Genomic DNA, 27,323 nt, shown 5'->3' on the forward strand with positions numbered 1-27,323 from the left:
GTGCCCGGGTCCGGGAAGATCCCACATGCCGCGGAGCGGCTGGGCCCGTGAGCCATGGCCGCTGAGCCTGCGCGTCCGGAGCCTGCGCTCCGCAACGGCAGAGGCCACGACAGTGAGAGGCCCGTGTACCACAAAAACAAACAAAACAAAACAAAACAAAACAAAAAACAAAAAAAGAACACTAGTCACAAGCAATTAATGAGATAACTCAGTTTTCTGATCACTACTGACCTCATGGCTCAGAATAAGAGGACAGACAAAGGCAAAAGGTAGCTCAGGTGGGCTCCAATTTCACAAATAACGTTTAAAGTTTTCATAGGTCTTGAGAATGCAGAAGTTTCTTGAAAATTCTAGGAAGTTTGACTGTGAGTTGGCTTTGGCAAGCTTATCTTATGACCCATAAAGCACATGTGCTTACCTTCTCTGAGTTCAAGATCTGAAAATAAAGCTGCCAGTTGTACACACACAGATAACTAGACCTCACCCAAACTCAGTGCTTAATCCTGCCTGCAAAGCTGCTTCTCTTGCTGTGGATACTGTCTCATTGAACAGGCACCATTATCTTCCCACTCAGCCAAGCTCAATACCCCAAGGTAATTTTCACTCCTCCTTCTACCTCAATTCTACTTTCAATCAGTCAGTAACTACTGCCCAATCGTTCCTACAATGCCTCCCCAGTCCCACTCCCTCTTGGCCATTCACATTCCCTCAAGTCTGAATTTCTAACTTCACCATTTTTCATTTGGACTATTGTTACTGTCTTTGAAGTGGTCTTCAGCCTCTAATGTTTTCCTTCTCCAATCAATACTACTTATTGTTGCCAGAATTATCTTCCCCAAATACAAATCTCATCATGTCACTACCCTTGTCAAACACTAAAAAGGTTTCCCAATCCAACAGAAAACAGTTTATTTTCCTTACTTTAAATTCAAGGCCTAGAGCAACCTAACCTCAACCCCTTTGCAGGTCCATCTCCTCAGAGATCTCTTCACAGCACTCATCAGTGCCAGTGGGACACCTACTACCCTTTGAGCATATCTGCCAATTCTGTTTCCCACTAGTTAAGCTTTTTCATTTCTCTCAGCCTGGAGTGCACTGTGTTGGCAAACACCAAAATCTACCCAAACTTTCCCCATCGCTCAAGGCTCAATAGGGGGGCCGCCTCTGTGAAATAATCTCCAGATGCTTGGATTAGCAGTAGTTTCTTTTCTATGCCTTCACTTTACTTTGTTTATTCTATTATATTTATCCCATTCTGCCTTTTATTGTGATTATTTACACTAAAACCAGACTAGAGAAATGACTGTGCTTCATTTACTCTGATCTTCCACAATCTGGCAAAATGTTTTTTGCACATAGTAGTTGTTCAGAAAAAAAAATTTCCTGAAGTTATCAGGGTTAAAACCTTCAATATGTGAATACTGCTTTATTACAATCATTGTATTAAAATCGCATACAAAATGCTCATATTTCATGTAGAAATGAAAATGAATAAGACTATAATTTTTACTTTTGGCATCCTCCAGTATTTTGGCGTCACTTAATCTGCTGTGAAGATATAATAGCAAGGTAAAATATGTAAATGTGAGTTTTCAGGGCACAGATTATTCTCCTGCATAGTAATTACATTTAATTTAACTCTGTGTTCTTGACAAGTACAACTTTGAGTTAAATCATACTGTGGGTTTGCTAACACTATTTGTATAGCATTTAAAAATTTACCAAGTATCTTCACATTTCTTCTGTTGTGTCATTTGTTAGATGCCATACTTCCTATTATGTACTTTTATAGGCTCAGAAAGACCAAGACATGTGACAGAATAAATAAGAGGAAGAACTGGAACTTGAATTAATTTTTCTTTTATTTTACCAAATTTAAGGTGTTGTTCACCACTTATGAGATGGTTTAATTTTGTTGAATCCTCAGGGTCTCTAATAGCCCCATATCTCTGACTAGGATGTATGGGAGTCTTTATTGAAGGCTTAAGCAGGCTTGGCTGCCCAACAGGGTGACCATAGAATTTATTGGTACATGTATGAGAGTAAAAAGAGGCAATATTAGTAATTACCAGAAGAGACAGATGTCAACCAGGACTATCCTGGGCAAACTGAAATGTGCATTCTATCTACTGGCCTTAAAAATTGAGAACCATGTTTTCTCCTCTGCAAAACCAAAGCAGAGAAAGCTATTTATAAATTTTCTATCTTGAAATATTTATTAATTTCTATTGGAAAACTGTATTTTTACAGCAATGATATTTTGCAAATCCGAATTTACTTAAAAGATTTCAATAAATATTTAGTTTGAAATAAACTGTAAAAATATTGATATGCCAATTTTAAGTGAAAAATTTGCCCCTCCTCCCAAAACAAGCATAAATAAATATAAACACATAAGAAAGCATTATGAGAACAACAAAAATCTTAGGTATACTTATTCTGTACTTAATGTAGCAAACGGTCACATAGTTCATGTCAGACCATAAGTTGAAAGCATCCTTTCATCTACGGCATTTCCAAAGTCTCTCTCTAGTCTATGGTTTTGCAGATCCACTTTTATTTATTTTTTTTGGAGGACTCTGATTTTTATTTACTTTTTACAAACAAGAATTGTATATATTTAAGGTGTACAATATATATATATATGGTGTGAATTGACAATCTAACTATTTAACATACCCATCACTTCCCAAAGTTAGCATTTTGTGTGTGTGTGTGTGTGTGTGTGTGTGAACACTTGAGATATACTCTCTTAGCAAATTTTAAGTATATATCATTATTAACTATAGTCACTATGCTGTACATTAGGTTCTTCAGAGCTTATTCATCTTATAACTGAAAGTTTGTACTCCTTGATCAATATTATTTTTTCCAGTTAAGAACTTTTAAAACACCATACAGTGGAGCCAAAGGCTGTGGATTGATTTACAACAAATATCAACGTATAACTTTGGTTTTTAGAGTTAAATTACTTAAAGGGACTTTGCTCTTTAAGGCTTTTAGTTCAGCCTTACCTTCCCTTGGTAAAATTTAAGTCACTTGTAATAATCGAAATTTCAGTAGGGGAAATCAGCCATCTACTACAAAAGATATTAGCTATAGGCCAATCATTCTTCCTGCAAAATCACTTAAAATTTCAATTCTTTAATTTGGTAAAATTCCCACTTGCTAGTCTATGTTAGGACACTAGAATTTATCTGTAACCCCAAACGGTAGAACATCTTCAAAGAATTTTGCTTTCTTCCTGCTCGGTCACCATCTAAAATATTCTTCCAGTAACAAATCAGGGAGTTCAAATCTCTTTGTTACCAATTAGACCAACAAACATTTATTGATGGCAGAAATGCCAACCATAAAAGGTCAGGGATACTTTCATTCTTAGGATGCAAAGCAGGTTTTCTTGAATTCCTTTAATCCCAGTTTGGAAAAGTAATTTAACACCCAAATAATCGTGACTATTAAATTTTAATATAAGTCAAGTGCTCTGAGAACATTTTGTAATGCTCAGCAATTAAAGGACCCCCCTCTTTCGTTTTACAATAGTGAGTAAAGTTTTGATACTAATGAATACAACTTTGATGTCTTTGCACCTGAGCCTCGCCTTTGATGACCTCACAGCATACAACTTACTCTTTGGCATTGACTAGGTACCACTGGAAAAACGGGCATCATAGCTGAATGTAATGTCCCATAAGAACAAACCCTGCAAAGAGTCATTGTTTTGCAACATACACTGGCCTGGTGATTAAACTCAATTCTACAGTGATACCGGGATATGAACCTCTTGTATTCAAGATGCAAATTGGTCCGTAATGTTTTTGTGTCATTTTTACAGATATTTCAATAGTGTAGAAGTAACCATGAAGTAATTTCATAATATCTTCAATATTACAATTGCATAGTTCTCTATTTTTGGAAAAGAATATTAGTATTTTACTGAACTGTATTCTTAGGACAATTCCTAGATTCCTTGGATATTTTTTATACAATAATATTTATTTAAATGTGATTAAAATGGGTAAAATAAGTGATAATAAATAACTTCATTTTCCATAGTGATATGCATGGCTCATGATGGGCTCACATAAGGAACGAAAACGTATCAAAATATCATTAAGATTTTGTTGTTTTCATAGCTATTGAAAACAGCAATCTGATTGATGAAATTTAAGTAGGCTTCTGGGATGAAACTCAGGTTTTTCATTGGAATACAGGGGAATCATAACATATTATTACATCTATAATAAACTATAAAAAATAGTACATATTCCTTCCTAGGGGCCAAATTCAACATAATCATAAGAATATTTTAGAATCTCTTACAAGTCACGAGTAAACATTTTATTCAAAAGATATATGGCTATATATCAATAATTGCATTAAACATAAAACTGTATGCTGCTTACAAGGGATATTAATAAAACATAAGGACACAGAAAGGCTAAGAGTAAAAACATAGTAATAAATTTAACTTGGAAGCACTAACCACAAGAAAGCTAGAGTTATCTATACAAATATCAGAGAAAGAAGAATTTAAGGCTAAGAATACAGTTGACCCTTGAACAAGGGGGGTTTGAACTGCCTGGGTCCAATTATACACAGATTTTTTTTTAGGAGCAAATACTAAAGTTCTACATGATCCACAGTTGTTGAATCCACGAATGTGGAACCGCATATATATGGAGAGCCAACTCACAGTTATAAGCAGATTTTCGACTGAGGAGGGTTGGTGCCCTTAACCCCCACATTGTTCAAGGGTCAACTGAACTTTTAAGGCAACATTATTAGAGATTAAGGAGAACATTTCAGAATGATAAAAAGTTTACATTACCAAATAGATATACTAATTTTCAATATGCATGCGCCTAATAGCATAGTTTTAAAACACATAAAGGAAAAACTGACAGAACTAAAAGGAGAAACAGATAAACACACACTCATAATGGGGGATTTTAAAACACCACTCTCAGTAACTCTGTATAAGCAGATACAAATTCAGTATGATAACAGAAGATGTGAACAAGACAATGAATACACGATCTAATTGTTACACTCACACACACATATATCTATACGCATATATACACATAACACTGTACAAAATAATGGCAAAATATGCACTCTTTTCTAGTGCATATTAAACTTTATCATAATAGATCATATCCAAGGCCATATAAAGCAAGTGCCAAAAAATTTCAAGGGCTTGAAACACTTATGTTTTCTTACCACTGTGAAATTAATCAGCGTTAAAAGGTAATTTAAGAAACCCTAAAATATTTTGCAATTAAATAATGACTAAATTATGTATGGGTTAGAAAAGAAATCATAATGGAAATTAGAAGACATTTTAAACTGAATGATTGTGGAACTACAATATATCAAGTTGTGGGATGCAGCTAATACTGTGCTTAGTGGGAAATTTAAAACCTTAAATTCATACATTAGAAACAAAGAAAGACTGAAAAATCCATGATCTAATGGTCTACTTTGATAGGTTAAAAAAGGAACAGTAGGAGAACAGTATGGAGGTTCCTTAAAAAAAAACTAAAAACAGAACTATCATATGAACCAGCAATCCCACTACAGGGCATATACCCAGAGAAGACCATAATTCAAAAAGACACATGCATCCCAATGTTCATTGCAGCACTATTTACAATAGCCAGGACATGGAAGCAACCTAAATGTCCATCAACAGAGGAATGGATAAAGAAGATGTGGTACGTATACACAATGGCATATTACTCAGCCATAACAAGGAACAAAATTGGGTCATTTGTAGAGACATGGATGGACCTAGAGACGGTCATACAAAGTGAAGTAAGTCAAAAAAGAAAAAGAAATATCATACATTAACGTATATATGTGGAATCTGAAAAACTGGTATAGACAATCTTATTTACAAAGCAGAAATAGAGACACAGATGTACAGAACAAATGTATGGATACCAAGGGGGAATTGGGAGATTGGGATTGACATATATACACTATTGATACTATGTATAAAATAGATAACTGATGAGAACCTACTGTATAGCACAGGGAACTCTACTTACTGCTGTGTGGTGACCTACATGGGAAGGAACTCCGAAAAAGAGGGGATATATGTATACGTATAGCTGATTCATTTTGCTGTACAGTAGAAACTAACACAGTATTGTAAAGCAACTATACTCCAATAAAAATTTAAAAAACAAATTAAAACAAAGATGACCTATAAAAAAAAGACGATGATACTTTAAACAATAAAATAAAAAAGGAACAGTAAATTAAAGCCAAAGAAAGCAGAAGAAAGGTAATAAAGTTAAGGACAGAAATCAATGAAATTTAAAAAACATGGAACCAGGATCACAGACATAATATAAAACACAATACTATAAAACTATTAGATAACATAGAAGACAATCTAGGGGTCCTTGAGTTTGGCATTGTTTAGATACAATACCAAAAGCATGATCCATGAAAGAAAAATTAAGTTGCACTTCATTAAAATTAAACATCTCTGCTCTGTAGAGGACACTGATAAAATAGTGAGAAGATAAGCCACTGACTTGGAGAAAATATATATCCAAAATATATAAAGAACTCTTAAAATTCAACAGTAAGAAAATAACCAACTCAATTAAAAAGTGGGCAAAAGATCTTAACAGATACCTCACTAAAAGATCTGAACAGATGGTAGTTTCTTGCAAAGATAAGCAGTTTTACCATATAATCCAGCAATCATGATCCTATGTATTAACCCAAAATAAATTGAAAACTTTTGTCTACACAAAAACCTGCAAACAAATCTTTATAGAAGCTTTATTCATAATTGCCAAAACTTGGAAGCAAGCAAGATTTCCTTTAATAGGTGAATGGATAAATAAACAGTGATACATCAATACAATGGGACGTTACTCAATTAAAAAAAGAAATGGGCTGTCGTGCCATGAAAAGACATGAAAGAGCCTTAAATGCATATTGCTAAGTAAAAGAAGCTAATCTGAAAAGGCTACAATACTGTATGATTCCAATTATAAAACATTCTGGAAAAGGCAAAACAATAGTGATGTTAAATTGTGGACTTCAGTTAGTAATTATGCATTAATATTGGTTAATCAATTGTAACAAATGTACCACACCAATGCAAGATGCAAATACTAAGGGAAACTGAGGGCAAGGAGGAGGGGAGGGAATCTGTGGGAACTTTTTGTACTGTCTGTTCAATTTTTCTGTAAACCTAAAATTGCTCTATTAATTTTTAAAAAGTATACCCATGTCCTAAAATATACAATAGAGAAAAAACAACAAAATGAATGATTCTTTGAAAAAAGAATTGATATAATTCTATTAATACTGATCTTACAAAAAGACAGAAATAATCAATATTGTAAGTGAAAAGGAATATCACTACAGATCATATATGTATTAAAATATAAGAATATTACCCGAAATTTTATGCTGGTGAATTAAAAATTTTAGGTGACTTGAACAAATTCCTGGAAAAAAACCTTAGCAAAAGTAATAGAAAATCTGAACAATCCCACATCTATCAGAAACTGAATTACAAACTTTCCCACAGTGAAATATCCAGGCCCAGTTTAGTTTACCAGATAACTCTTCCAAAATATAAAAAAAAATAATACTGGTCTGATACAAAATCCTCCAGACAATTAGTTTAGCACACAGGAAAAAAAATGTGAAATAATTCAACACTTGTTCAGGATGAAAACATTTGGTAAATTAGGAATAGATGGGAACTTTCCGAATGTGAGAGAGTAGCTACAGAAACCTACAGCATACATCATACCTAGTGGAGAAACCTAGAAAGCTTCCTCCCAAGATGGGGGAACGAAACAAAGATACCCAGTTATCTCCCAATTTATTCATCATTCTACTGAAAGTCCTAAACAGTACAATAAGTCAAGGACAGCACAGTAAATCAATAAGTCGAAGAAATAAAAGTATCACTGTTCATGAATAACATGGCTACATATGTAGACAATCCAAAAGAATCTACTCTGTAACAAGTGAATTTAGCAATGTTGCTGGATCCAAAGTCAGTATCTAAAAAACAACTGTATATCTAGAGAGATAATGGTAATGTTCTATTTCTCAATCTAGATGGTGGTTACATGGATGTATTCATTGTGTGAAAATCCACAGCTCTATACTACTTCCGATTAATGCACTTTTTTGTATATATGTTATACTTTAACAAAAGATTATTTATGTTGTTTAATGGGTATAGAGTTTCAGTTTACAAGATGAAAAAGTTCTGGAGATGGGTTGCATAACAATATGAATACACTTAACACTATGTAACTGTACACTTAAAAATAGTTATGATGGTAAATTTTACGTATATTTCACAGTTAACAATTAAAATTTTAGAAACTTTAGAAAAGATGAATGGTATTAAGAAATTAATGTTAAAGGTTGGTGAATCTAAATAACACATAGAAAAAATTCAAGTCAGAAACTTGTAGCCCACGATTAGAGAAATTCTGCTTCCCTTTGCTCTGGGCTGAGCAAAATTGTTACAGTGATAACAGATGGAACACTATACTTAGAAATCAAAATTTCTGAATTTTAAGGCAGTATTCATCATAAGATATATCACTGATTTAATAATACCTTTTGTGTGAAAAAAACCCACCATATTTAAACTTACCTGTAAACATATCTGAAATATAAAAGTGTGTGTGCCTTACAATCAAGAAAATGTGGGATATCTATAAAAATGAAGAAAGATGGACTTGTTTGCCTGTCCTTGGAACGCAAACGCAATGTCTCAAGGTAGGTCCATCCCCTTTTCTTAAGGGATCTTAACCACAAGAGCATTCAGGATTATGATAACAGAATCCACAGAACCTGAGCATTATAGGGGATAAAATTTATTCTAGTACTATTTTACCTTCATATTTATTAAATAAACATGAACACACACTCTTTAGTAGGCTAATTATTGGGGATATAAGAATATGAGAGTAGCCTCAGTCCTGGAAAGAAGCTGGGTTTACAGGGATGACATTTTTGCAATGAATCTGAGGTGAAATCATCCATTATCCATAGTGGCATGACTAGATGAGATGATTATTAGTGCACAAGTGTACATTTTCATACAGAAAAATCTACTCTACTCCTTCAGCCAAGTTGACTGTTGCATGCCTGCTGGTTGCAAGGACTATTCTACTTGATTGAAGGCTAGTTATGCTGGCCAAAGGGCCAGCACTATCCCATGAAGTACGTGTGTACTCTTTGGACAGATTTAGTCTCTCAGGCACATGACTTGTGGAATAAATGCAGCCGGATTTTGGCCCCAATTACCCGGTGACCTGGTGTTCTTGTGTAGGGCACAACTTACACAAGGGTGTACAGTTACCCGGCCTGGACATACACTGGCTTAGTGATAAAACACAGTTGCCACTTTTGCTGGCATTTGTGGTGATACCTGAACAGCAGAGCCTCTTGCATTAAGATTCTCAGTATGTAGATATATCCTAATGAATGGCAAGGAAAGAGAGGCTTGAGAATGGACAGTGATGCATGTGACACTGGAAATATACACTATCTCTGCTCCATAGATGAACAATACTTTGTTTTTAAAGAGATTTAAAAATACATCCTGTGAAATTATATTTGGGACATTTGAATAGGTTTGTCTTCAAAGAATGATATAAGCATGGAGAGGAAGAGGGCTTCAGGGCTTCAGGCATGGCAATATACTCCTAACAGAGGCATACTAATATTAATAAATTCTGGTACTTTTTCATGTCCAGAGTTGGCAACTATAACATTTGAGATTTACATGTAAATAAACTGACTCTTTTCTAAAAGGCTGTACACAGAAAGTCCCTTAATGTTTGCAACAATTATTTAAGTTATATAATTTATATTTTAAAAATATGAGCATTGAGAGGAGCTCCCAAGTTTTTTCATTCAAAAACAAAGGAAATTCACAGGGTTGTTTTTTTTTTTTTTTTTTGGAGCTGTAATGATTCTAAATTATTTCTGATTAACAAAGAAAATGGTCTGCTACTTCAGTGCCTATGATTACATTACAGTACAATGGAGAAAAGTCACTAATGGGTACCTCTGAGGTCAGGACTGAGACTGCAGCATTCAAATTTGTTTATTAATGAGCCCAGGACAGGGCTCTCCTAGGATATCAAGATTTGTTAATAGTACAAAATCTGAAGTACTGTTGAAACCTCAAACAACCAGACTATCTAAGAATATCACCCTAATGTATAGCCTCTGAAATAAGTAACCCTCTTCCAAATGCCTGGGACATGTATGGAGGGGAGAACTTAATCAGAGGAACTGCTATTCTTTCATCAATGGCAGGAGGAAAATGGGATATTCAAGATGCTGAAAAAAAGTACTGCAAATATATGTGCACTTTTGGTCACTGCTTTTTGATGAAGAAAATATTGTGCATAATAACTCGAGAATGTATTTAACATAAATTATATTTGCATGAATTATGTTTATTCATATGGTCAGATACATAATGGCTTGCTTGATAAATGGCTGATTAGTCTTATAATCAGCCCAAGAGAGACCCGCTTCAAAAAACTCTCTCCCGGGGGCATCTGACTTTCTAGATATTTTCTGTTTTGCCTTTAAACAGTGAAACGCTGCCAGATTTGGGCACCCCAAACAGTTTACTTCCAGCTTCCAGTCTGCAATCTGGAATGTCTAGAAATATTGGACAGTCACTCACCATAAACCTCAGAGTTCCAAGAAGTACAACCAAGTGCGCAATGTGACGCCACTCCAAGAAAAGGGGGGTTTCATAAAAGAAAGCATTCAGGGGAACCATGAATTCTTTCTTTAATAATATGAGGAGAAATAATTACTGCAGATGTCAGCAGTTTTAATCACTGTGTTTTGATGATGAGACTACCCCCTCCACCTGAGACTCTGCATGATATATTCAGATGTGGAAAATGTCTTTAATTTTAAGGAAAAATAAAATTGAAATATTTCTCTATTGTTAGGTAGCCTTATGCTGGTGAAACTGGCTGTATTCTTTCACTTCAGTAACAGTCGCAATCCTTTTGACCAGCTCCTTCCTCAAATTGACCTGGATTGTCACATACTCTGGGAAGATTCCCCTGACTGACCCCCACTCTGAGCTCTCAGTCTGGATCTGCAGTCCTCTTATATATCCCCATATCAACTTACACTCTTCTGTATCATTGATTACACTGTGTTGTAATGATCAGGCTATTTGTCAATCTTTACACCTTCTTTCTGGGCTCCCCATATGCTAATTTCTTGGAGATTAGCCCTAGGCGGTGTTTCTTTTCTTGCAAGGCTAAGCAGAATACCTGCCTCTTATCTGACATTTAACTAATGGTGAATGAAAGAATGAAGTCCTTACAAAGCAATTTACCTCTATTATATAACAACATAAAATATCTCTACCCTTTGATATTTGGTATATTGATATTTGGGTATCAAATTCGCTTCTTGTTCTTGCCATTATTGTAAACAAACTCCTTTCTGGAAAGGAACTAAATCAGATTGTAAAAAAAAATGAATCTTCAGTAGTTTTAGGTAGAACGTTTTGAGATCAGTATTATTTCATTGGAACCATAGATCTGTGTTCAGGTAAGTGTTTAATACTATTCTCTTTCTGATAATATAATGAAAAGGGTTTGTGGTTTCAAGAAAATAGAAAAATTAATATAGAGATGTAGTGGTTAATTACACACAGAAAGTTAATACCATAAAGCCTGTAGCAAGAGAGTATTATAATTAAGGTAGAGAAATTAAAACAGCATAGGATTTTCACCTTTATATCAGTTACTAGGCACGAATGACCAATTAGCGCAGGTACTATACAATCAATTTTATGAATCATAAGGGTGCCTATTCCTATTCTGACTGTTTCCTCATAAGTTCATTATGTTGTAAATAATATGCACTTGTTTTTTGCAAAGATGAACTGAGTTTTAAAGGTTGAAGTATTGTATTTGAAACCGGTATTTCTAATAAAATGTATATGGGGGTACAGGGTCCGCCACTTCTTGATTTTGACTCTTACTTGTTCTGCAAGTAGTTTACAATCCTGAAAAGGTATCTTTACCTAGCGAATATGAAATATGTATGCAGGTACATACAATGGGGATTTAATTCTACCTGCTGGCATTTAAAAACTAGCTAAAACTTCAATTCACTCTAGAGCTTCATAGAAGTTGTGCTCAAATAGGAGGTGTCAGTAATGACTTATTTCAACACATGTATATTTTTGAAAATATAGACTTTGATTAAATACCTGCCACCTTTCAGAGGCCTTCAGTGAAACACTGGAAGCAAAATTCTTGCTCCCCAATGCTTGTGTTTTAAATAATCCCATTATTAGAACTGGCTCTCACTTGTTATTCTGTCTTTTGCAAACTTCTTGTTTATTTAGTTTATGGCGGATCGGTGCACGAACCCGTGTCCCCTGCATCGGCAGGCAGACTCTCAACCACTGCGCCACCAGGGAAGCCCCTACCTTACTCTTTTGCTTTGCGTATAGAGTTTGTTAACAATGGAAGAGATTCAAAGTGAGAATACTCAACACAACATCTTTCCCTGCATAACAATACATTCAATCTGCATCCATTTGCTAAGCTTGGTTGAAACAAAGCACTGATCAGGCAGCTGTGAAGAATGTGTAATACTACCAACTCCTAACTGACAGCCTAATTAAGTTGGGCATGGGGGTGAGGTGGGTAGCCCAATGTAGATGATTTGCCTAAATGGAACCTCCCATTAACCCCACGGGACACTTAGTAAATTTAGTATTGTGGACTTGGGATTTTTTTTCTTAAAACAGCTTGCATTCTATATACTTCATTATATAGAAGAATTACTTAGAAATTATTTAAATATTATAATAAACTGCTTCTTGAAGAATGCATGTTAATATATATATGGTTAAAACAGGCTACCTTTTGATGCATAACAATAAGCCAACTATGCTATTATTCGTTTTTGACATGTGTGTATATTTGTAACTTCGGTTTTCTGAAAGATATTTATTTCATAAAATAGATCCTTCTAACTTCAACTAATAGCAATGCTTCCAAAATAGACACGGAAGCTTTTTTAGATAAATTATGTGAAGATCTTCATAATATTTAAAGAATTGCCATGTCGATATGTAATGGGTCGACTGATAGATATTCACTTTTAGTGTCTATACTTTTTTAGCATAACATAAATAATAAAGGATAGACTCTATTTGCATTGCAAGCTGCTTCACTACAATCTAGTGCATTTGATTGCTAGTTAAATTCTCTTTAAAATTCTAGTAAATAAATATGATATTGCATAGTGTATAACAATGTCTCCCAAAAATGAGTTACAGGAAACAAGATACTCTGCACAAGAAGGGATCTGAGGCCAAGTGAATTTGGGAAATACTTTATATGTAAAGATTTAACATGCATATTCAGGGATTCCCTGGTGGCGCAGTGGTTGAGAATCCGCCTGCCGATGGGGAAGATCCCACATGCCGCGGAGCGGCTGGGCCCGTGAGCCATGGCCGCTGAGCCTGCGCGTCCGGAGCCTGTCCTCCGCAACAGGAGAGGCCACAACAGTGAGAGGCCCGCGTACCACAAAAATAAATAAATAAATAAATAAATAAAATGCATATTCATGATTGGCTTATCTAGAAACATACAAATAGTCTATAAACATGAAAAACTAACTTTTTCAATAGTCAAGAAAATGCAAATTAAAACAATGATAAGGAATTAGTTTTTGATTGATCATATTAGGGAAGACAGAATAAAAGATAATCTTCAATGTTGGAAAAGAAATGGGGAAATGGGCATGTTCATATAAAGAATGGGCAAGCTTGGCTCGTTCTGTAAACTGCACTAACTTTCTGGCTGGGGGTATGTACCAAAAATAGGTTTACATTTTGAGCCAGCAATTCTTTTCATGACTGCAACCTAAAAAATAAAATAAAAATTAAGGATGTGAACCTACACACACACACACACACACACACACACACACACACACACACATACACACACAATCTAAGTTTGGGATTTTTTTCTGGGCTATATGTGGTGGGATGAGATAGATATACCTATATCTATATCTGTATTTTTTGATTATCTGTATTTCTTTTTTCACAAATGAAGTTTTAAAAAGACATGTAAAAATTCCTTGAAAAAAAAATGTTTGGAATCATTTAATGTAAAACTGCATAGCAAACTTCAAAGACTAAAAATATCTGGAAATAAAACCAAAGAAGAAACTGTTCAACTTTATGATTTTTAAGTCAATATTCTGAACCTTACCTTATAGAATTTATTGATATAGAGTCCAAGGAACTGGACAAAGACAGGTATTTATAACTGAGTGACCAGAACCAAAGACAATAAAAACAAAGAATATCTCAGATGACTCTCAAATGTTTTATCATTCAGTCCACAAAGCTGAACTTGGTGCCTCAATTTGTTGCAAGGAAAGATGAGAGCTAACTCATTATTTGAAGAAACCACTTGAAGTGAATGGACATTCGCAGAAATATCAAGCTGATGTCAAAAGATGACAATTTTTAACATAATAGAATGCTGCATTACTTTCATCTTCTTAGATATGTTACTTGTACTTCTATTATTATAATATCCATTGTTCTAAGACAATATATCCTTAAATGTAGAATCCTTAATAGTCCAAAGAGACAGGTTAAAAGTAGTTACAGACTATTATTACCACTACTTGAAAGTAAATCTAGAGAAGAAAGGCTAATCAAGAAGGAGGGCAATATTTACAGATTTGAATTAAAACAGATCAGTAAAGAAAATAGGACCTGATAGTTTCAACAGAAATGAGGAGTGATACTATCTCATGAGAGGTGAAGAGTGGAATATAAATTAGGAATAACCATTTGTATCTGCTTAAAAGAAAAAAAAATTCTTCCTAAAAAGAGAAAAACATTATGTTTGTGGGAACTCTTATTTTCTATGGTATGTATTTTATTTTAAAGCACATGTATTTCACTTAAAATCAAAGAATCTGTTCAACAATAGATTATTCTAGTGATCTTAGATAAGCACATATCTAAACATGAGCTCCAAATAATAAAGTAAAAATATTACTGATGGGAATAATGCAAATGAAAATTATGTTTAGAATTTCATACATAATAAAGGCCATGACTCTAAATAATTTCGCCAAGAACACCACATAAAAGTAGAGGTGCTACTTCATGTAATCGTAACTTCAACAGAGAAAGTATTTTTTAAATAAAGAGAAATGTTTTACCATGCAGATTATTATCTGATTCAAATCTCACAGCAACTCTTTATATCTGTATTTAAGAAATACTATAATAGCATCTCAGTTCTTTCTATCTTGTCCCCATGTAGTCCAATACGATAGCCTCTAGACACATATCATATGGCTATTTAAATTTAAGTTTAATTAAATTAAAATTAGAGTAAACGTTGAGTTCCTCAATCACACCAGCATATTTCAAGTGTTCAAAAACCGCAGATCGCTAGTGGTTCCTCTGTTGACAGTGCAGATACATAATATATGCAACATTGTAAAACGTTTTATGGAGAAGGCTTGGGAGAAACACAGGCCTCTAAGCAGCTTGTAGCCTGTGCCAAAAAGCCTCCTTCAAGGCAGAACCCTGTGCATAGCTTCTGGGATCACAGTCCAAGCGTGGTGAGTCAGTTCAGTAACAGTTATCCCCATTTTATAGATTAAGATCTATGCCCAGAGAGAGAAAATGCCTTTCCTAAAGTCAGATATGTAATACATGGCAGACCCATAAGCTGAATTCAAGTTTGAGGTCTCAGCTGGTGAGAGATCACACTCTCTGAAAAAAAACTCTCTATGTAGCTTCCACTCAAAATATAACTGAACATAACTGACTACAAGGTAGCTCAATACAACAAGTACTGCCATAATTTTTCTCAAACATTTTGTAGTTATATTACTAAAACTATAGTGCTGCCACTAACCTAATATTATTTAAATTTACTGGATATACACAATCTCCAAAAATATGTTGTACTAAATTTTAGACAAATGTTCAGGGGCTAATTGTATTGATCAATACAGAATAACAGTAAAAGTGGAACAAACATGGTAAATCAATCATTTAAAAACCTACTTAACCAGTTAGATAATTTGGGTGAATGCGCTATACTTGTCAAGTCAATCAGTATCCAATGTCCGGCCCACATATGTAGGCATAATGGAATTTAGTTGGGAAAATATTGGATATAAAAGAGTATTCTTAGGAGCTGTTTGAGATGTGTGGACAGAAGATGATCACTAGATTGGTTTGAGCATATAAAGCATTTTGAAAAAAGGCAGTGTTAATAGTAAAACAATTTTGGAGGAGAAAAAGTCCTGAATGAACTTAGTTTCTTTTGCTGCTGAGATTTCTGAGTCTCTGACTTCCCTAGAAAAAGCACATAGTATAATCACAGAATCCTTTATTACAAACAAAATAATTATGCCTTATTTAAAATACATTATCTGATTTTTTCCCTCTTTGTCTAACTAGGCATATGCTGCAGGGCCAAGAAGAGAATCCACATACCTACCCTTTATCGACTTCTCCCTCGATATTAATTCGTCCTTCTCCTCCTCAGCCAACCGCAAATACCAGTGCTTACATGCTAGCAAAGAACGGGTCAACACTTCTCTTGTCATAGAATTTCAGAGCAAGAAGGGCCCTCAACGTTGTAAATGGCCCTAATTCTTCTTCAGATAGATCTGCATCTAAGATGCACTGCAGTAGCAACAGGCTTGAGAAATTCACACAGGACCCCCTAGGCAGCCTGCAGGCAGTGAGAGAAAAGCTGGTATAAGTACAACCCTGTGAGGGGCTTTCTGGTCCTGATCCATAGTTTGGAGAGTCAGATTCAAGAAGTAGCATGCTCTAGGGTTTGCTACAGTGCACATTAAAATGGCAAAGCTCTTCCCTCTAATATTTGGTCAAGAAAATGTCTATAAATTTTCGTGATAGTCTCACTTATAGGCAGAATTTCATTTGGTTAAATTCGTAATACTCGAAAAAAAGTAACTCAAATTATTTTTGATAGGAATCAAAACTACCTGAATTAAGTGAATAAAAGGAATAACAAGCAAACTTTGTGTTCTAAAAGGGATACTGCAAATCTGTAAGCCATAGTACACTCTGCTCTTTAGGTAGGGGAATGTAGCCTCAGAGCCCACGAGATGGCATTTTGTAACATGGACATGTACATAGTAGGTGATCATGAATATGTATTGCCTATATGTATCATAACATTAACATATACACATTACTATATATAAAATAGATAATCAACAAGAACCTGCCGTATAGCACAGGGAACTCTACTCAATATTCTGTAATAACCTATATGGGAAAAGAATCTGAAAAAGAATGGATATATGTATATGTATAACTGAATCACTTTGCTGTACACCTGAAACTAACACAATATTGTAAATCAACTATACTCCAATATAAAATAAAAATTAAATTAAAAAAATAATAAAAAGAACTATTGACTTCTGGTTTAGTATAATAGAGTAAGCAACCAATTCTACCTTCTTTTTCTACCTTTGTCTCAAAAATAATAAAATTATATCAGTCCTGGGAAAATAAAAGAAAAGGTGTCAGCAGAGGACCAGAAAGTTTGAGAAACCAGGTATAAAGTGAGCAGATGAAAGGGCATAGATTGACAAACAAAAGAATATGGAAGAATGCAGCCCAAAATGCCCATAGTAAATTCTTACTTCCCACAGAACACAAAGGGCAAGGGTGGGCCATGGTACAATCATCAGGGGAATTAATTAAAATCCACCACTGAGCATGGGCAGGCCTGTAAAACACCTACTCCTCCTACACACTCTCCAAGTAACAGAGCAAGGCTTCTCACAGAAATGGCTTTTGCCTTCAGGATAAAGTCTGAGAAGTGCATTATTAGTCTAAGAAAACAAACTATCTGTCTGGAGAAAGCACCCAATATGGTTGTAGGAATGCAAAAGATAAGCAGAGCAGAGTTGAGAATTAATGCCCTGACTCAATTACAGATTTAAAAGTGAAGCAGGCCATGCATGCTTAAGGAAGAGCAGCAAGTAGTGGTGGCAATAAAGTGAAGACAAAAGTGAAGCCTGCCTTTCAACACGTTCCTGATGATTAAGGGAGAAGTTTATTGTTGAAAGAAATCTACACAACTGTGCAGAAAATTTACCCCAGCTACCAATCCTACTAATTAGCCAAGTCCTTCATTCATATATTGAACCAACAACCAAAAAGCATCAGACATTTGAAGAAAACCAACAGCATAAAAAAGAATGGAAGAGACTAACAAATAATTTGTATGCTCAGAAAGATTTTAGTGGCTCCATAAAATAAAAATAGCCTGGTAGCTGTTTTTTTTAAAGAGCTATCCTTTATAGCAGAGAATCAATAGAAGAAAATAGATATTTAAGTTTATTATTTGAGTAATAAAGATAACCACTAGAAGAGCTCAAAATAATAGAACTAGGCAAAATTGGTGTTAGTGAAAAAAGACTAAATTCCTATTCTTTTTATAGCAAGGAGTCAGAATATTTTATCTGTAGTTGATAAATCAAGAAACAGAAGCAGTATGTTTTACATAATAAATTCTGTAGGAGATCAGGGGAAACAATCAGTTATTTGGGGGACAAAAATGGCATCACTTGAATTCAGTTTAAGAGTTTGGATGTGGAGACAGCCAAAATGTCCTGCTAAAGAAAAATATTCAGGGCTCCTTTTCAGTTCATGAGCTGGCACATCAACTAGCATCTATTCAATATGCTTGGAAATCTTTCTAATGACAAATCTAAAGCAGTAATCAACCACCTGTTTATTGCTGAATGTTCCAGAAAAGCAATTCCCTTGCATTCCAAAGAGTAATAGTTGGGGAAAATATGAATTGTAAGTTTCCTGAGGGCAGGGAGTATATCATTTTCCATTTTCAAGACGCCTAAAATCGTAGAAACTATAAAAGATGTTTTCTTCTGGAGCTGGGGGAGAAGAGCCACTTCTTAACGTTTTGGACCATTTTATACTTTTTTATTGTTGTGCAGGCATTATTTAATTGTTTTAAAGTATTTTTAAAAACCTAATTCAACTATGGGACTGAGAGTAGGTGGTTAAAAACTGAATGAGCTTAAAATAAATATTAAGGACACTTTAAAACAAGGATGAGACCATTAGAATACTCAGTAAGACACTAAGAACGAGAGACTTTATTCTTTCATGTTCACCAAATCAGCAACTGATTTGAACTTGGAGAACTTTACATAACTAGTGAGAGAATGGTATCCTCTTCATATACAGGTTTAGGAAATACTTCCATATTTCTACCCTTGCCTATGCCTTTACTCAAGTATTTTATTCACATATTGTTGAAAATAGAAATCAGCATAACCTAAATTGAATTAATCACAATTTCTCAATTTTAAAAATTACTATGCTTATATGTGTTTAAAGTTGGTTCATTCACACAATTAAAGCTGGAATTTAGTAATAATAATGAAACACCTAAAATTTAATATTAATTAAATAATGACTACCTACCAAACTTAACATTTTAATAGTAATAATTAAAAAGGCTTTAAAAATACTAATAGTACTTTGTTAGTAAAACTGTCTTTACTAGTACAAACTATGATCTATAAATGCATTGCAATAGCAAGAAATTTTGTGCTAGTTCAAGAGAAATTATTTACAGTAAGTAATATATTGTTAAAATATATTTAAGCATGAAATAGAAGAACAAGAATACGAAGTATTATTTGGAATCTTGACATCTTGAAGTATTTCAAATGACTGTTCTGGGGGAAAGCTTCCTACAAAAATCTCATTTAAGATGAAAATGCAGCCAATTGAATACTGATAATTAAGAGGCAGACATAATTTGATATAATATACAGAAGAACTTTATTTAAAATATTAAATAAAATCAAAGAAATAGTTAACCAGTAACACTGACAAGTCATTATTAAATGTATTATAAGATGCAAAAATTGTTAAAATATATGTGCATATTTAATGCACGAATTAAAGTCATCAAGCATTCTATAAAGTGTCATTTAATTTAACAAATGATAATAAGGTATTTATAAATGGAATCTAAGTAAAAGAGCAAACATCACTAAAAATACTTCCAGTAACTCGCACTATAGTAAACCCTTTTTTCCTCCCTACATCCCACAATCCTTTTTACTTCTGAAATACAGCACATATCATAGACTAAGTGATATAAAACTTTTTTAACATCATACTATAAGTAGGCCTTCTTCAGTTCAACCATCATATCTATCTGATATTCATGAGTTGCCAGGTGAAAAATTCAGTCAAGCAAATTTTGTAGACAAAACCCCAATAATATTATATTACTGAAACTATCTTACTTTTAAACTTAGTTTACTCAAAACAACTGATTGGTGAAGACACAGTTTTGCCCTTCACAGACACATACAAAGCAGCTAAATAAATAGCTAAAACAATGTTAAATATAATCACAGAGCATAAACTGGGGTGGGACCTAAGATTCTGCATTTCTAACAAATTCCCCGGTGATGCTGTTTGCCCAAGAAACACACAGTGTAGGGAGGGTCTAGATTAAGTGTTTCCTAATTGTGACTAATCCTCTGAATCAACCAGAGCACTTGGTAGAAGAAATACAGATTTTCTGATTTTCATTGAAAATAATACATCCCCATGTTTGAGTGAGACTCAGAAAAATGTGGACTAGACGGCTAAGTTTGGGAACACTGATTTAAAAACTGCTAAAATTTAACAAAAACTCCATTTTTTAGTGTCTCACCGTTCCCAACAATATTTACATATTTCAGAAACTTTTCTTGGTCAGTAAGAAAAAAGACCATTAGGGCTTCCCTGGTGGCGCAGTGGTTGACAGTCCGCCTGCCGATGCAGGGGACACGGGTTCGTGCCCCGGTCCGGGAAGATCCCACATGCCGCGGAGCGGCTGGGCCCGTGAGCCCTGGCCGCTGAGCCTGCGCGTCCGGAGCCTGGGCTCCGCAACGGGAGAGAGGCCCGGGTACCGCAAACAAACAAACAAACAAAAAGACCATTAGATGGCAAATGGAGAGAAAAAAACCCTTGACTATTGCTTACCATTAGGTTTTCACTCAAAACTGTACTTCCTTCCTGATTCTATGCAGAGATATTTAAATGAAATACTATAAATGACAAAAGAAAAACAAAATTACACAGAAACAAAAGATTACTCTTTAAAGTACCTGCTGTATGCCAGCCCTTCTGCTAGACGGCATGTGTGTACATTTCTCATTGTGCAGCATGGAGAAACGAAATGGTGTTTCCCCCAAAGTCATCACAATCTAGCTAAGAAAAAGGTGGAGCAGGCTTCCATCCCATACAGATTTTTACGGTAGCAAGATATAACTACCTTATTTAGGAAGTGATGAACTCTATGATCTATTCTACCCTAGGGAGCAAAGAGGAGGGAAACACTTGAGTGGGCAAAGGTATGGAGGCGGGAAATGCTTGGGCATATTTAGGGCAGAGTGAATATTTTGATTATTTTTGAGAGTCAGTTAAAAATAGGGAATGACAAGACACATGGCAGGAGGGGGAGATTTTAAAAAACAGCACAGATTCAAGAATGCCAAGTAAGTGTTTTACTGTCCAACAGAAGATTTAACAAGAATAGAAGATGTAATGAGAGTAAAGTGTTAGTTCAAGAAAGATAAGGACATGTAAACTAATTGAAGAAATATAGGAAGTTGTCAGAATTGAAAAAAACCAATCAAAATTTTTTTTTTTTTTTTTTTTTTTTTTTTGCGGTACGGGGGCCTCTCACTGTTGTGGCCTTTCCCGTTGCGGAGCACAGGCTCCGGACGCACAGGCTCAGCGGCCAAGGCTCACGGGCCCAGCCGCTCCGCGGCATGTGGGATCTTCCCGGACCGGGGCACGAACCCGTGTGCCCCGCATCGGCAGGCGGACTCCCAACCACTGCGCCACCAGGGAAGCCCAACAATCAAACTTTTGAGAGCACGAGTTGGAACACTGCCTGGTGATTGTCAAATCCTTTTTGTGTTCCTGTTTGAAGGGAGTGGAGCTGGAAATCCCTGGTTTATAGGAGGTGGATGGAGAAAGCAAAGTCAAGGTGTTCAAGGCAGCTAAGATGACTCAAATATTCAGGTACTCCTCCAATGTGAAGGCGGGGCAAGCTTTCTTTAAATAATGTTTGTAGTGGAGTTATAAAACAAACTAAAAACCACCAGAAAAATGCCACAGGTGGTGTGACATGAGGGATAGATCATGGAGGCAGAAAAACCTGAACTGGGATCTTGGCTTCATCCTTTACTAAAATGTGACTCTAGCCCAGTTATTTTACTTCTCAGTTACGCTCAGCTTCCTCAAGAGAAAAAAATAGGTGTAAATAGGTATAATAAAAATTATGGCAAATGGTTTCTACACCTAAAAGAGTGGGCTTGTGCCAAAGTGACCACAGTGCTGTTCTGCCTTGTAAAACCTGACATACTCGATACTTTCACCAACACCCCAGTAAAGGGCAAAACAGAAAAACATTTTAATTAAGTTTGGAGAGCAAATTTGTTTTGCAGGGAATTGAGAACTAAAAAAAAGGAAAAGGATTCATTTTCAGTAAGACTGATGTAGGAATTCCTCCATCAGAAGTCACAGAACTATTTGGAGAGAATATACGTCCAATCGTTTACCACCAGTTCCTGAAATCTTACCATTTAAAGTCCACTTTGTAAAGCAGAAATATTTGCTGTTGTCAATGGGCTTCAAAAGCAAGGTCTCTATTTGTATCTGTCTTCCTTCCTCCCTCCCTCCCTTCCTTCTTTCCTTTCTTATATTGCTTTCCTCATACTTTAGTTTTGATTTTATGAACAGAAAGAAGGTGTTTTTGGTTTAGGGATATGTTACTGTGTCATATCTTTGTATCCATACTGCATATACTAAATGCAGAATTAAGCAGGGGCATGTATGTCTGAGAGCAATTTCAGTGGTTGGTTTATTGGGTTGCTCTTAAAATTTAAAACTGTCAACACAGTGAAAAAGAGACTATCATAATATTTCTGCATATATTTCACCCCAGTTACATGTTCTGTTTTCACTAAAAGGTTTTTCTAACAAGTGAAGAGCTATATTTTATTAATTACTAAAAATCAACCAATTACTTAAAAAGTTCAAAATCTTAATGTATCTAAATGTTTCATAAAATAATCAATGTTCTTCAGATTTATATTAATCCACCTTAAATTTCAGAGGGGAAGGAAAGAACACTCACATTATGATTAGGTTATTAGAGTTTCTTATAAGAAAATAGTTGCTAAGTTTTAACTCTAATGAGTAGCTATTCTTTTGGCTAAAAATATCATAAAGTATAACAAATATGGTGAGAGTAAAGCTGTCATAACGAGAAAATTTTAACAACCATGAATACACCCTTCCCTTCTTTCATACAGTTTGTCCGAGAAACAGGAATCCCTGAAAGCTGATGATACAAAGGTCAAACTTAGATGTCAAGACACTAGGGGAGAGAGACAAGATGGTAGTCACAAGCCACAACAGATTTAATAAATAATATAAAGAGAGGTACTAACCTAGCTATGAGTTTACTCATTTTCAAATTTCTGTCCATTTTAGATGAAAGTGGGTTTCTATTTCCTTTAGAGATGAATTACCTCCACCTATGCCGTTTTTGCCAGCACTCTCCCCCAATCATCTTTCAGAGCTTGTTTCAACTCTGTTCTTTTCCTTCTTGCTGTTTTAATCTTTTCACCTCCACTGCCCCCTCCCCGCAAGACCCTTCCTCAATTCTACTCCCGCAAGCCCCCATCCTGTCATCTCCCTATTAATCGGTATTTTTCCCAAAGGACTAGTACACTACTTGTCTACGTATACTCTTTTAGTTATCACTCAAGTCACTGCCAGGGACTATATTCTTTGAAACTACTCTTACCAAATCTAATAACTTCGTTCATGTCTCACCCCACAGGCTTAAAACCACCCTTCAGTCTGTGATAATGCTTTTTAAAAAATCTCTTCTATTGTTCTTTGACTGATCTTGCGAATTCTCTGTGGTTGTCTTCCTTTTTACAATTTCCTTCAAAACAATGGACTCTAATTTCCTGCATATGGCCTGACTTCTAAAGATGCAACATCTCCAAGTCGGCGCTGTCTGCTGAACATGGATATCCTACCAGCAATGCAAATACACCTCCCAAACAACACTTGTATCTCCTCTAACTTCCTATTGCCACCATCAAACCTGCTGTTCTTCCTGTGTTCTAGATATCACCAGATTCCCAACCAAACAAACACAGATATCCAGGCACAAAATTCCAGAGATCTCAATTTTTTATGTTCCTCTAATTGCCAACATACCTTTTAAATCAAAGTGTTGTATTCTCCCTTAAATCTGTCCTCCTATTTCCTTACCCTGTCCTTCCCCTAGTTAAGATGACAACAACTTAACTGAACAACATCCAATTAATTTTTTTGGACAACATCCTCTCACCTAGACACATAGACTCCACCATTTTTTCTATTTCCAATCACTTCTTCCTATTGCTCCCAAGGATATCTTTAAATATGATACTCTTGTTATGTTACATCCACTTTGTTGCTCAAAATCTTACAGAATATTTAAGGTTTTTTGTTTTTTTTTTTTTAAAGCCAATTAAAACTTCAAATTCTGGCTGTGGTCCATATATTTAAAGACTATGCAGCAACTTTTCCCCGTAATGTTCTCCGATTCCCAAGATACAATACATTATGCCCTAACTTGAAAACCACCTATCCTTTTTTTTTTCTTTCTGTTCTATAACTTAGCTTATTCTGTCCTCATCGCCCGGAATGCTCTCTACCCTTCTAGCGTGATGAATTTCTGTTTTGTTTTTTTTCTCAAAACTTCACCTCTAATAAACCTCTTCCATTTACTTGTCCTCAATTCCTCAGTACAATGATTAAGTCTTTTTTTTACAGTTTGCATTGATTTTTCAGTCCTAAATTACGTATTTTCCACCTACGTAGTATACACTTTTCAAATGCAGGTGATCATTATTTTACTGATAATTTTTGTAGCATGGTGAGTGATACATAGAATGTGCTCAGTGAATATGTGTTGAATGGAACTGAACGTCAGGGGGCTGTGTAAGAATCATTCCAAAAGTGTGGAATGGATTAGTATAGACATACAAGATCAAAAGAGTGATCAACCAATGTGGACTACATTGGTGAAAGAGCATTCCTGTGGGATAGTAATTGAGCTGGACCTTGTATAACCAGTAGAATCTGATAAGCTGATAAGAAAAGAGAGGAAGTTACAGAGTGATAATAACACATGAAAAGGAACAGAAAAAAATGGAATAGTGTATGTTTGGGAACAGGAAGTAGATATATCAGTTAGAACCCAACATTTTTATTTGTGAAATAATAGGGCATAAAGTTGGGAAAGGAAAAGAGCCCAGTGGTGGGGGAACAGAATTGCAAGGCTGCGGTTTGTAAAGTTTTATCCAGCAGACACTGGGCAGCCATTAAAAACTGTACACAAGTTATAAGAAAAGGAAACAGGAGCAATTATTTATCCTATGATGGTAACAATAAAAAAAGGGTTTATGTGCTAATTAACAATGATAGCATTGATCGTTCCGGACACTTTGTAGGACTTTTCTAGAAGCACAGTTTCTCAACAGACTTCTAATCTCTGTACTCATTTCTATAGCTTTAAGTAGTCAATTTACAAGTGCTATGAATATTTTTTACAGGATCAAAGGTGTATGTTAGTCACTTAGCATTTTCATCTGGTCAATTCAAGAATCCATTCTGAACTTTACCTATTTAAATGTTTGATATTTCAATACCAGACTTAAAGTATCAATATTATATCATCCACTTTACTTTGTATTTTAAAGTCAGGATGACCCACAAATCACTTATTTTCAATTGTAAAGACATAATATTTGTCTGATGGATAGTAAAGAGACAACCTGAAAAGCCAGGGAAACCCTACAGAGCAACTGATCTTGCTTGGATATGTAGGGAATAAATAAAAGGGGATAAAGGGAAAATGACTCTAAAAATAAAGATGTTAAAAAAGAAGTGTCCTCAAGTAGTCGGGTAATATGCACGGTAATTTCAAAAGTGATCATGAAACTGACCCGGTTTTTGAAACCTTATTATAGGTAAATGTGATTAGCAACATTTGGAAAAAGGGAGTGGTTTCTTTCTTTAACAGATATATAGAATTAAAATTAAAGTACACAGCTTGCCAAAATTAATATATATGAACCATGGCTCAAGACTAAAGAACTATCAGATCATCAAGAGTTCTCCTTGAATTCAATGAATAATGAAGAGATATAAGGAAAGTCACTTGGATTCTTTAGTTTTCTCAACTGTAAAATAAAGGAGTTGAATTAGATGAATCTTAAGGCTCTTTTAAGCTAACATATTCCATCAGTTACTACAGGATGGAAATGCATGTTGATTAGACACCCTCGCCTCCTTATTTTGGCAATGCGCTAACAGGGCAGAACCCCTCTAATAAAGCAGAATGACTATGTAGGTAATTTACAGAAAGACAAGGGTAAACATGCAAAAGACGTATACTTTCCAGCCTTAATATGCAAATGAAGTATATTTTTCACCCTTAATATAAGAGAGTATAAGAGAGATGCAACTTACAGGCAACAATGATTTAGGGAGAAATAAAGATAAAACAACAGTACACATGTTATTCATATTATTTTATTTCTTTTAATTTTATATTGATTACCTATGTATCAAGAAAATATTGCATATATAACATTAAATTTCTAAACCTTTAAGCTTGTTTATCAAATTTTGATATCATTTTGCCAACATTCTTTCTCTCTCTAAAATTACACAGAGAATTTATCTCTGAGATATTTACTTGATGCCTCCTTTTCACTGTAGTATCTCTTAAGAATACTCTTACGTAAGAGTACTTAAGTAATATCTCTTCAGATCTCTCTCATTCTATACTGTTTTAAGCCCCACTAAATATTTTACAACTCAAATCCTAAATTAGAATTAAGATATTATATTGTTATTCTGGAGTGTCATGTTATAACACACTGAATTTGAATGGTAGATTACTTCTGCCAATATTCCAAAATATCTCACACTATCTCTCTTAAGAGAGAACTGGAAGAAGGGCTGCCGGAATGGTAATGACGACTTCAGGGAAAAGAGCTTAGGAACATGGCTGCAAGAGCCGGAGCATTTCATGCTGTTCCTCAATGTTAAATACAACAAAAAAGTTTCACCTTGAAAAGCTTAACTTGATATAAGACTT

The 27,323-nt window shown here is 34.9% G+C and overlaps 1 protein-coding gene across 31 annotated transcripts in view; it reads right to left on the reverse strand.

Annotated features, from left to right (window-relative positions):
• The window catches only part of FOXP2 (forkhead box P2), a 536,717-nt gene that overhangs the window by 85,062 nt on the left and 424,332 nt on the right, over positions 1-27,323 (reverse strand). Inside the window, exon 1 of one of the 31 annotated variants that reach the window (XM_055084903.1) lies at positions 16,566-16,614. The exons of the other annotated variants lie outside the window; for them this stretch is intronic. The gene's annotated coding sequence lies outside the window, so the exon portion shown is untranslated. Of the gene's footprint in view, positions 1-16,565; positions 16,615-27,323 lie in introns of those variants that run through there. 31 annotated transcript variants of the gene reach the window in all.

Source organism: Physeter macrocephalus, chromosome 5 (assembly GCF_002837175.3).
Source record: "Physeter macrocephalus isolate SW-GA chromosome 5, ASM283717v5, whole genome shotgun sequence".
Classification (NCBI taxonomy): domain Eukaryota; kingdom Metazoa; phylum Chordata; class Mammalia; order Artiodactyla; family Physeteridae; genus Physeter; species Physeter macrocephalus.